This window comes from Puma concolor, chromosome C1 (genome assembly GCF_028749965.1).
Source record: "Puma concolor isolate L17-30 chromosome C1, mPumCon1.1.hap2, whole genome shotgun sequence".
Classification (NCBI taxonomy): domain Eukaryota; kingdom Metazoa; phylum Chordata; class Mammalia; order Carnivora; family Felidae; genus Puma; species Puma concolor.
This window is the reverse complement of record NC_141674.1, coordinates 179,655,926-179,668,110: the sequence shown is the minus strand read 5'-3', so window position 1 is coordinate 179,668,110 and position 12,185 is coordinate 179,655,926. Positions and strand designations below refer to the sequence as shown.

Sequence of the window (12,185 nt, the reverse complement as noted above, 5' to 3'; positions counted from 1 at the left end):
TTTGTGGACCAAGTATGGGTCTTTCCCTCCTGCACTGTCTGCATTTTGGAGATAAGAACTACTAACTACAGGCTGGAGAATTTCCTGTATTTGTACAGGAACACACTGCATGTACACAGAGCATTTCCCACTCACAGAGGCCAGGACCAGGTGAGGCTATATGATGACAGGTTTAGGTTTAGATGCTATGGCCAAAGTTCATCTTAACAAAGCAACCTGGCCACTCAGATCTCCAGACTCTTCTCCCAATTGCTGGTGACTCAGAATGACCTCAAGGAGTTCAATTACCACCATTCTAACTCTATTTTCTTCCAACACGCACAATCAAATTCCTCTAGGGATATTGAAAATTACTAAGAAGAGACACTTTGGTTTCCTCAGATGAAAATGAATCCAGATGAAAACACAGTATTATAATTCTTAATCATTGAGATTTCTGAAGGCTGGCAGGTGTAACTAGATAGTCATCAGCAATGAGACCATAGGGTAAGAATCGAGTGCAAGGCATCAAACTGGACACAGTTAACCAGAAGGTTCACCTGAGGAATGAAACTGGCAGACCCTTAAGCTTTAAAGGTGCTCCAGGAGAACCAGGCGGTAATTATAAAATAGGATTCATGGAGAGCACTTTTAAATCACAGTGAAGAGCTCATTTCTGAAGCCATTGGTTAAGTTATTGCTTCTGACCATCACCATGGCTGCCAATCCCTTTTACAGAGCCAACAAAGAAACCAATTTTAGCTCCAACTTCTTTAACCTCTTACCTTTCCTAGGAAGGAATGTTCTTCAGAGAATCTGAAAGTTGAATCTTCTAGTAATAAACACTTTAGAAGACAGACAGAAAGAAAAATCTCAGTTGAGAAACTTTTCACAAACTAACTCAAGAGGAGTTATTAAAAACAAGTGAAAAGAAATGGCATACTGGCCGCAGCTGTGACTGCCTGCTCTTGAAAGTAGGAATGTGGCAGAAAGAAATTTTTTGTGGAAAGAGTTAGTATTACTGTTGACGCCAGACAGGCTGGGCTGTGTATGGGTCTGAGGGTAATTGCCCACTTGTTTTTAAGCACCCTAAAGCCCTGGGGAGCATCGATGTGGCTCTCCTGAGGGCTCATCACGCACACACATCTGGGCACCCACAGAAAAAGGCATTGCCCATCTGGATTCATGACGTTGCTGTTTCTGCGGGGAAGCTTCTTTATTACTTAGGAATACAGTGAGTGATTTAAACTTACTTTTGTGCTTGGGAGCAAGCAATTTACAATTAACCCCACACAGATTATTTGTTTCTGTAATACTACGCAAAGCAATCTACAGATTCAATGCAACCTCTATCAAAATTTCAGTGGCATTTTTCACAGAACTAGAAAAATTAATTCTAAAATTTGTACAGAACCACAAGAGATCCCCAAAAGCTGAAACAATCTTGAGAAAGAAGAACAAAGCTGTAGGTATCCTACTCTCTGATTTCAAACCGTACTACAAGGCTATCGTGTTCAAAACAGTATGGTATTGGCATAAAGTAGACACACAGATCAATGGACCAGAATTGAGGCCCAGAAATAAGCCCATGCAGATATAGACAATTAGCTCATGACGGAGGAGTCAAGAACGTACAATGGAGAAAGTCTCTTCAATAAGCGGTGCTGAAAAACCTGGAAAGCCACAGGCAAAGGAATGAAACTAGACTCCTATTTTACACTATACACAAAAATTAACTCAAAATGGATCAGAGACCCAAATCTGCGACTGAAACTGTAAAATTCCTAAAAGAAAACATAGGCAATAAGCGCCATGACATTGGTCTTAGCATTGTGTTTATGGACCTGATTCCAAAGGCCAGGGAAACAAAAGCAAAAATAAACAAGTGGGACTACTTCAAACTTAAAAGCTTCTGCATGGCAAAGGACACCATCATCAAAAAAAAAAAAAAAAAAAAAAAAAAAAAAAAGAACAACCTGCTGAATGGGAGAACATACTTGCAAAGCATATATCCAATAAGGGGTTAATATCCAAAATATATAAAGAATTCATACAACTCAATAATAAAAAAAGTCACAATTTTTTTTTTAATTTTTTTTTTCAACATTTATTTATTTTTGGGACAGAGAGAGACAGAGCATGAACGGGGGAGGGGCAGAGAGAGAGGGAGACACAGAATCGGAAACAGGCTCCAGGCTCCGAGCCATCAGCCCAGAGCCTGACGTGGGGCTCGAACTCACGGACCGTGAGATCGTGACCTGGCTGAAGTCGGACGCTTAACCGACTGCGCCACCCAGGCGCCCCAAAGTCACAATTTTTAAAATGAGCAGAGAACCTGAATAGATTGGTGGGAATGTAAGTTGGCACAGCCACTGTGGACAACATAGAGATTCCTCAAAAAATTCAGAATAAATCTACCAAAAAAATAATAAAATAAATGATTTGCCTCAAAAATAAAAAATAGAATAAATCTACCATGGGATCCAGCTATTCCACTTCTGGGTATTTATCCAAAGTATACAAAAACATAATTTGAAAAGATATAGGCACCCCTCTGTTCATCGCAGCATTATTTACAATAGGCAAGATATGGAAACAACCCAAGTGTTAACCGAACATATAAAGAGGATGTGGTATGTGTGTCTGTGCATTATACATATAAAATAATTATATCATATATAGACACTCATACACATGCATGACAGAATACTACTCAGCCATCAAGAAGAATGAAACTGAAATTTTGCCCTTTGCAACAACATAGACCATTGTGCTAGATGAAATGAGTCAGAAAAGAAAAATATCGTGTGATTTCACTTGTATGTGGAATCCAAATAAATAAATAAATAAAACAATGAACAAGCAAAACAACACAAAAACAAACTCATAGATACAGAGAACAGATTGGTAGCTCCCAGATGGAAAGAGGGTCGGGAGATGGGCAAAATGGGTGAAGGGGGTCAATTGTATGGTGATGGAGGGTAACTAGACTTTCAGTGGTGATCATTTTGTAGTGTATACAGATGTCTAATTACAATGTACACCTGTACATATATATACAGTGAATGCCATTAAAAATGCTATATACAAATTTTACCCCAATAAAAATATTAGGTATGTATTACTATTATAATTTTTTAAAGCTAATAAAGTTTCTATTTAAAAGAAACAATTAAGATCCTCTACTATTGCTCTGGGGGATCTAAAAACAGTGATGAAGGAGAACTAGCTTCTTGAGTTTGAGCCTCAGGAACTCAACTTGGGAAGAGAAGGGCTCAGTAGTTCTGGCTAGGTATAAATCCTCAGAGTGAGAAATCTGGCTAGGCTCAGATACCATCCATAGGTTGTAGAGGTGACCGTGCTGGTCCCATGTGGACAAAATGGTTCTCTTTGTGGCTCTGCTCCTTAGACTCTGATGGTCCCAGAGTTCAGAATTAGTTGCAGTGGTGAATCATCTGGGATCTGTTGGAACCAGGAATAAATATTGCCTTAATTAATGCTCACATGAACACAAGACCGGCTTTGCCATACAACCCTGGACCTGGGGCATTCTGCAGGCTTCTTCCTCTCTTCATGGAACCTAAGTTTGTTGAGTGCTTGCCCCAGGACCCTGATAAGCTACTGGGGCGGTGAAATATCTGAGAGGAAGTCCTAACTCCACAAGCAGATAAAGTAACTCTTAAATATCTATGAATGCACCCTTCTTTTTTTTTTTTATTTTTATTTTTTTTTAATTTTTTTTTTTCAACGTTTATTTATTTTTGGGACAGAGAGAGACAGAGCATGAACGGGGGAGGGGCAGAGAGAGAGGGAGACACAGAATCGGAAACAGGCTCCAGGCTCCGAGCCATCAGCCCAGAGCCCGACGCGGGGCTCGAACTCACGGACCGCGAGATCGTGACCTGGCTGAGTCGGACGCTTAACCGACTGCGCCACCCAGGCGCCCCTATGAATGCACCCTTCTAATGCTACAAAAAGAAGGAGGAACAAGGTTCTGTGAGCATGTGAGAAAACAGGAAGTGCTTTATTCTTCCTGAGAAGGGTGAAAGAGAACCTCAGGAAGAGGGAGACTTTGAGCCAGGTCTTGAAATCCAGGAGGATGTTGCGCTGCAGAGGGATCAGAGACAAGCACCTTCAGGAGAAGGAACAGCATAAATGAAGACACAGAGACCTCACCCCTCTCAGAGGACATCCCGTAGTACATGTGGCTAAAATGAGAGTGACAGGGTGTGGAAGGAGACAAGATAAGACACTAGAAGGAGGCTGGGGACAAAATACAAAAGGCCTTACAAATGCTCTAGACTTCACCCTTTGGACATTAGGGCACCATGGAAGTCTTTTAGAGCAGATAAGATGTAATCAAATGTGCATTTTTAAATAGTCACTCTGGCATCATTGTGGGGGGTGAATTTGGGGGTTGATGTAGAACTTGGAAGAAAGAAAAACTCTTGCAGTATTTGGCAGGTGGGAAATGAGGAGGCCTAAGCCAAACAGTGAAGTAGTGGGTATCAAAGTAATATTTCTGATGGACAAGTAACAGACTTGGGAGATTCATTGGAAGGGGAGCTTGAAGGAAAGGGAGACAGAGAAGGATTCCCAAATTTCTAGCTTTTGTCTAAGCTAGAGGAATGTTCTTTCCATGAAGCATGGAAGGGGCTATTGAGGGAGGAAAAGATGGGGTGAGGGAAAGGGGGCTGAATCATTTGCTTTTGGTCATGTTGAGCTGGCAGCTTAGAATGTATAGTAGAGAGTTGGGAATGCAGATCCAGACCTCAGATATTTACAATGCTTGTTTTTGCATGACCAAATGGAGACTAGGAAATGTTAGATAGTATGTCCAAGGATTCCTAGTAAGTGGTGACTTTGTGTCATCTTGTGTCCCTGGGTTTTATCACGGTATCTGAAGTGAATAAATGTCACTTCAGTAGCCCAAAACCAGAGAAGAGAAAGGGCAGAATCTGGAAAACACCAGATTCTAAGGGCAGGCAGACTGAGAATGAGCCAATAAGGGCTGAGAGAGAACAGCAGGATTGGTATTGTAAAAGCCAAGGAAGAAGAATTTCAAGAAAGATGAAATGTCACATGGCTTGAAGCTTGGGGAAGAGGAGAATTTGGCCATCTGGGGTCATTTTCACCTTTGATAGAGATGAATGTGAGAGTTAGTTTGGAAATGATTGAAGAGAGAATAAGAAGTAAAACAATGGAAGAGAAACATCCAGACTACACTTCCAGAGAATTCAGGCTTACAGAAAGGAGTGAAAAAGTGGGGAGCTTGAGGGAGGGTTTTCGGGGTTGGCTGGATGGTTGGTCCTAAAGGATGAAGTAGACTAGAGTGCATTTATGGGCAGAGAAAAAGGCTCTAGTGGACAGAAAGAGGCCAGAGCTAGAAATCAGTGGCTTAGGTAAGGGTGAGCTAAGGAGAAGAGGCAGTGGAGTGACTTTGTGACATAACACATCTAATCCTCTGAAACAGAAGGGAAGTAAAAAGTATTAACAAGGAAGCACTCCTTGAAAACTAGCCTCTAGGGGGCCCCTGGGTGGCTCTGTCGGTTAAGCAACTGACTCGATTTCAGCTCCCTTTCGGGAGATAAGGCCCCGAGTCCCGCTCTGCACTGCTTGGGATCCCTGCTTGGGATCTCTCTTTCCCTCTGTTTCTCTGCCCCTTTCCTGCTCTTTCTCTTGCTCAAAATAAATAAATAAACTTAAAAAAAAAAAAATCAGCCTCCAGGTTTAGGATTACTTCTTGATTTCGTGTCATGAATTTCTCCAAAAGTGGCTAATTAGAAAAATCATAGCACTCGCTCTAATTGACATTGAAAAGCCCAAAGCCTGGGTTTTCAATTCTATTTGGCATTGGCCAAACAGAGGTTTAACTTGAGGCTCTTATTTTCGGGTTTTTATTTTGGTCTATTTCAACCTGGATTTAACAACTGGAAATATCAGACGAAAAGGGACATAAAAAAGAGAAGGCATTTCATTTCACCATGGACTCAGCCTTCCAGGAAATACCACCATTCCACAGCGGCAATAAGTGATACTATAGCCCCTACCCAAAACTCTTCACCTCCTGGTTATGCTGGACCAATTAGGGGGCCATTGACATTCCCCACAACAATGGAGCTCACACCATACAACTGACACCACAGACACTAAAAAATAAATTGCGATCTATTCCTCATTCACACTACAGCCCTCTTCCTGAATGCAATTCCTTCTACAAAAGCAAGAACTCTGGTCTTTGGTCTCTCACGGCTTCAGTTTTATGATACGGTCCAATCGATGAGGATTTACTTCAGCCATAATTTTCAGTGGCAAAGCTTAGGATTTTAACTGTCTTTAAATTTATTTCTCTAATTTTATAATAATTTTCCTACTTCTTTCTTCTCCATGTACTATCCTTATCCTGAAAACATACCAGATCTGAGGTTCTGTGTAACTGAAGCTTGGGTTTGGATATTATGTAGATGAGCGAGAAATGAAAAGGATTTATTTTTCCGAAACCACCTATCCTCCTGATACGATGAGGGTCTGAGGAAAGTTTTACGTAACCCTCCCACTCCCCACAAACGTACACACATGTACCTTTGGCTGAAAGAGCTAAGTCCGATTCGTAAGCAAAACATGTACTTTAGTCTCAGATGTTCTCAACGGATATGTTCAAGGGCTTAATGGTCATAGCACACTAAGCCATGCCACGTCCTGCATGACTCTGTGAGTCATCAACCCTACCGCATCCAGCTCTGTACTCTGTTCATGTCCTGCAACCACGTCTTCCTGGATTCATTGTCATTTCTTGTTACACTTCGAGTCCGAATGCTTTATCTTCCCCCTTCTTCTTCTGGAATAAACCAGAGCATTTTAGATGTTAAATGTTGCCTCTATGAAACAAAAGAAATCGCCAAAGTGGGTCTCTCTCTAATCTTTCTGGGTCGTCTAGTATGACTGGAAGGTTGTTGGCTAACAGTGCAGGAGATGTCGCCCTCTAATGGAGAAAGTTTTTTCAGGCGCTCACTGGTTCAGTGCCACCCGTAAAAGGTCATTTGGCTTTTTGCTCTGCTTCCATTTTGCCAATCATCCTCCCAAAAAAATTCACTAAAAACTCAACTCTCTTTATCTTTCCTTACAAACCAGTTCTTCATTTTACTTCTAACACATTTTTCTTTATAAAATTAATATATGCTAATTGCTTTAATCTTCAGAAAACACAAACAGATCAAAGACAATAAAAATCCCAAGAGTCAGAAATAATCACTATTAACATTTTGAACTTTATAATCCTTCCAGTCTTTTTCTCTGCACCCTCAGAAACAAATACACAGATACATGTATCTATATGTAATGTTAGAGCGTTTCCTAAAATGGATTTATATACCTCTTCTTTCCATGTGACAATAGATCGTAAGTGTCTTTTGTACCAGTTAATATTTGTTTCTTTGATAAAAAAAAATGATAGTTTCTAAATATAAATGCTAACTGCGACCAACAAAATAATCCAAAGACTCATAAAGGTACACACACACACACACACACACACACACGCCCCAAAGTTAATATCCTGTTTTGTAACCACCTAGATCTTCCTCTACCTCACAGAAACTTTCACACACATATACAGAGATTCTAGCTTTTCTTTACAAAATGGGCTCTTGCCCTATATATTATTATGAAAAAAACTTTTTCATGCAATACATCACAGATATTCCTCCAGGTCAATAAATCAAGGCCTAATTCCTTATATTAGAACCACAGAACCACATTAGTAGAACACAGCATGGATATACCGTAATTGCCATCCCTCGTCCTATTGACAGACATTCAATTATTCCCAGATTTTTGCTTTACCTACGTGCTTTACTGCCTATAAGATAGATTCTCATAAATAAAACTGCTGGTCAAGGGTTGCACACTTCTAATTTGGAACATTTTAGAAGTTTCCGTCCAATTCCTTTGCAAAGAGTTTGTAAAAATCCCAACTCTTCCCGGCCATGTAGGAATGTGCCTGTCCCTGCAGCCTTACCAGCACTAAATGCTATGTTCCTCTTTCACCTTTCCACTCTGAGGGTTGAGAAATTGTACCTTGTTTTTACTTTCACTTGCATTTCCTCAAATACTGGTTCACTTTTGTGTTTTTTATGTGTGAATATTCCTCTAAAATACATGTTTAAAGTCTTGGGATTTTAACATATTAGCATACCATTGATTATTTAATCAATCTCCTCCTATCACATAAAAGAGTTTTATCCAACGTCTTCAAGTTATTAGCGATACTGCAATTAAGATCCAGCTCTATTTTTGTGTGTGTCTACCTATTTGCTCAGACTAAATTCCTGGAACTGGAATTGTTGTGTTCATGAGCACTGGTAAGCAGAGCAATTAAGAGTGCGGGTCCTAGGGGCTCAGTTCAGTGTCTGACTCCCGATTTCAGCTCAGTCATGATCCCAGCATCGTGGGATAGAGCCCTGCATTGGGCTCTGTGCTGGGTGTGGAGCCTGCTTAAGATTCTCTCTCCCCCACTCCTGCCCTTCCACCCCTCTCTAAAATAGGAGAGGAGAGGAGAGGAGAGAAGAGGAGGGGAGGGGAGGGGAGGGGAGGGGAGGGGAGGGGAGGAAAAGAGAAGAGAAGAGGAGAGAAGAGGAGAGGAGAGGAGAGGAGAGGAGAGGAGAGGAGAGGAGAGGAGAGGAGAGGAGAGGAGAAAATAAATAAAATAAAATAGTGTGGGTTCTGGAGTCAGACTGTTTGGACTGAATTCTAGATTTATCACTCTCTAGTAGTGTGACTTGAGGCAAGTTGTTGAGCCTTTCTTGTTTCAGTTTCCTTATCTGCAAAGTGGAGATAATAATATAAAACTCAGGATTGTTGAGAAATGAAACTTGTTAGTACAGACAAAGCTCTTGGAACAGTCTCTGGGATACAGTAGGTGCTAAATAAGCACCTGCTAGTGTTACAAACACCTTTAAGGCTTTCAACGGATGTTAAAAGTGAGTTTTGACCCAGGCACTTGGAACCCAGACTCCAGAACCAGGTTCTCACCCACTCTGCTTACTGGCACTCAGGAACACAACACTTCCAGGTCTGGCATTGAGTCCAAGGAAATAGAGAGACATCCACGAACTAACGTACATGGACCTTAATGGTAACAGATGTTCCACCTTAAAGTTAGGTGCCTGAACAAAATATTCAAAGGGCGAAAATGAGGGCCTTCTTCCTTCCTTGGATCGTTTAGGCAGAAAGGGCTGCAAGTTTGGAAGGGGAAGTAGGTGTGACCAGCATGTCTCCAGCTGAGCTGTGCTGGGGGCCCTCATCAATGGGGGGAGGAGGGGTGCATGGTGATCCTCATCTCAAGCCTCCTACCCTCTTCCCCCACCATGGTCCGTCCTCTGACAGGCCAGAAGATGCAATTAGCAAGTAGACAGACGGGAAGAGAAGAATGAGAGAAGGTGACTGAAACCACTGTCCGCAAGATGGGTGGCCCATCAAACACAGACGTCAGCTGGGGGAAGGCGAGGAAAAGCGTCACCTCGGAATGAAGGGTGAAGGGTGATTTGTATCTTGGACTGTATACTCTTCGTCTCTGAGGCAAGCCGGTGTTTGGGACTTTGACCACAGGCCAATCTATTCCACATGAGTAATCAGAAAAGTCAGGGCGCCAGCCAAGTTTTCAGCCAGGGACAGGGGCAGATTCCACCGCTGAATAAATTTTCAAGGGGTGATAGGAGATACAAACAAAAAACTCATCACGCCTGTTCAACGTAAAGATCCCACATAATAAAACACTGACTTCCAGAAAACTTGTCTCCATTTACTCTCCAATGAGCCGCGTAAGGAGTCTGTTCTCTCCTCGCCCCAAACCCTCATGATCTACAATTTGGTTTCCCAAACAGACTTTAATTGCGTGAAGAGAACAAACGGAGAGGCTGACACAGATACGTTGTTTGGCAAGTATGTTTCTAACGGGCCAGCCGGTCTCTTAGGGGATTAGTTAATGCAAACAGGGCCTGTAGAATGAAGTCACTTTGGGAGTTGACGAGTCTGGTTCCCACACGCCCACCTGAGGACCAGCCCTGGGTCTCCCGCAGCCCGGAGGCTCCAGAGGGGGTCCGAGGCCCTCCGGGAAGCCAGCTGGCTTCCAGGTCTGCATCTCTTTAGCACCATTTAAGCCGCAACAAGCAGAACAGCCGGCTTTGAGGAGGGAGCGCATGAAATGGCCTCCGGGGACCAAGAAGCTACACGTTCACAGACTAAGAGATCCGGTGTCTAATTGCCCAGCGGCGAGTCGTCGAGCATCTCATTGAGAGGGAGCATTTGAACGAGGAGCCGAAATAACCCCGACTCCATTCGGCACAGAATGAGAGCTGAGCCCCACGATGAGCAAAAATAGCAGGTCTGCGGGGCCGTGGAAAGGTGCTGGCAGTGGGGCGTGTGCGCATTGCCGTGACAGGCAAACACAACACCAGGAAAACACTTAATCTTCCTGCTTATCCCCAGAAGGACTAATAACCAGGGTGAGAGGGAGCGCCGCATCCTTCTTCATTTAGAAACGAGCTGCCCCTAATGCCGTGCTCTCCCAGTTTATAGACCAAATACCTGCTCACACTAAAACTGCCACATATTATAAACCTCACCGAGGAAGTGAATCCATCACGTTCCCGCTCCCTTAAGGATAGTTTTTCCCTGGAGTACATAACCCATTACTGCATATCTTGTAGAAATCAAATGCAGACTCCATACTCCACCACAGAACAAATAGGTTTTGTAGGGGGAAAAAAAAAATGCACAAATCATGACATTTTGTTTTTCTTTTAGCTTCAAGGCTTTTATTTCGTTACGGTTACTGTTCTGTTCTTTGTCTTTAAGTAGCCATTCCTCGGGCATCCCTCCCCTGGATTTGAGCCAGAGCTGAGGAAAAAAACGTCACGGTCACCTTGGTCTCTGGGCGCAGACTCAAGGGTGGCATCCAGGCCAGTCTGGACCACAGCGAGAAGTGGGTTGAGGGGTGCGAAGATGTCTTTCAGTTAACTTGCACCCTTTTCTGACTCTCTCCCCCTCATTCATACAGGTTCCTGACTTCATTCAACCGAGGAGGGCAACCATTTCTGCGATGCCACTGACACGAGGCTCCACAGGTTCAGGGGTTTGTCGTTCACCCCTGTGTCCCCGTGCCCAACACAGGGCTTGGCACACGGTAAGCCATGAATGAGGATTTGGCGAAAGAATCTCTATGTGAATGAAAGAGTGAGTTGAGTACATTTAAAGACAACTATAGGGCCACCTGGGTGCCTCAGCCTGTTAAGTGTCTGACTTTTGACTTCAGTTCAGGTCATGATCTTGTGGTTCGAGAGTTCGAGCCCCACGTCAGGTTCTGCATTGACAGAGCCTGCTTGGGATCCTCTCCCTCTCCTTCCCTCTCGGCCCCTCCCCTGCCTGTGCTCTCTCCCTCGCTCTCCCAAAATAAATAAATAAGCTCAAAAAAATTCAAAGACAACTCTAAAAGGAATCCAGAGATTGATTCTAATGCTAGACGTTGAGGACATTGATGCTTGTGGCATACCTTCTGTGTATCAATGATAGGCAGGGCACTTGAAGGCTCATTTAATCCCCACACACCTCATACTCAGCAGTTGTTGCATTTATCTGGGCTTGCCTCTTCCAGCCCAAGCTGCAGCTGGAAACTGAGTTGTTTCCATAACTTTAGAAACACAAAGCAGTGATGACTTTAAGGGATGAAGATCTCAGTGGTTTCTTGAGTCAGCCTCCTTCTTGTGCTATGTCTCATCGAGATGCCCAGCCAGATCGATGGATCAATCCGTCTTTTTTCTTAAATTGCATAGGGAAGGTGGGAGAAGTCAAAAGTCACGTTTTAAAATCAGAAAGCACTTTTACACACTTAAAATCATGTTAAACGCCTGGGGCTTGGCTCACTGAATTTATCCTTGGCTTTAAACTCGTCCAGAGTGGTTAGAGATGGTTAGAGCCGGGAAAGCAACGCGACCCAACTAGGCAAATGACAGTGCTCAGTTCAAGATCTAAGAATGTGCAGGTATGCCGAGCTTCTGCAGCGCTTTAGGGACACCCCGAAATGTCACAATAACTAACAGAATCTTAAAAGGGGGCTTAAACCAAGGAGATCCTGTTGTGTTTTGATGTATCCCCAACACCACACAACCTTAGTTATCTCTCTTAAACCTAAAGTTTGGAGAGAAGGGATT

The 12,185-nt window shown here is 43.0% G+C and overlaps 1 long non-coding RNA gene across 2 annotated transcripts in view; it reads left to right on the top strand.

The window, feature by feature from the left end:
• LOC147578599 (uncharacterized) overlaps positions 1-12,185 on the top strand; it is a 71,283-nt gene that overhangs the window by 33,711 nt on the left and 25,387 nt on the right. For both annotated transcript variants that reach the window (XR_015255406.1, XR_015255405.1), the window contains one exon: positions 11,036-11,161. This is a non-coding gene — a long non-coding RNA (uncharacterized LOC147578599). The remainder of the gene's footprint in view (positions 1-11,035; positions 11,162-12,185) is intronic.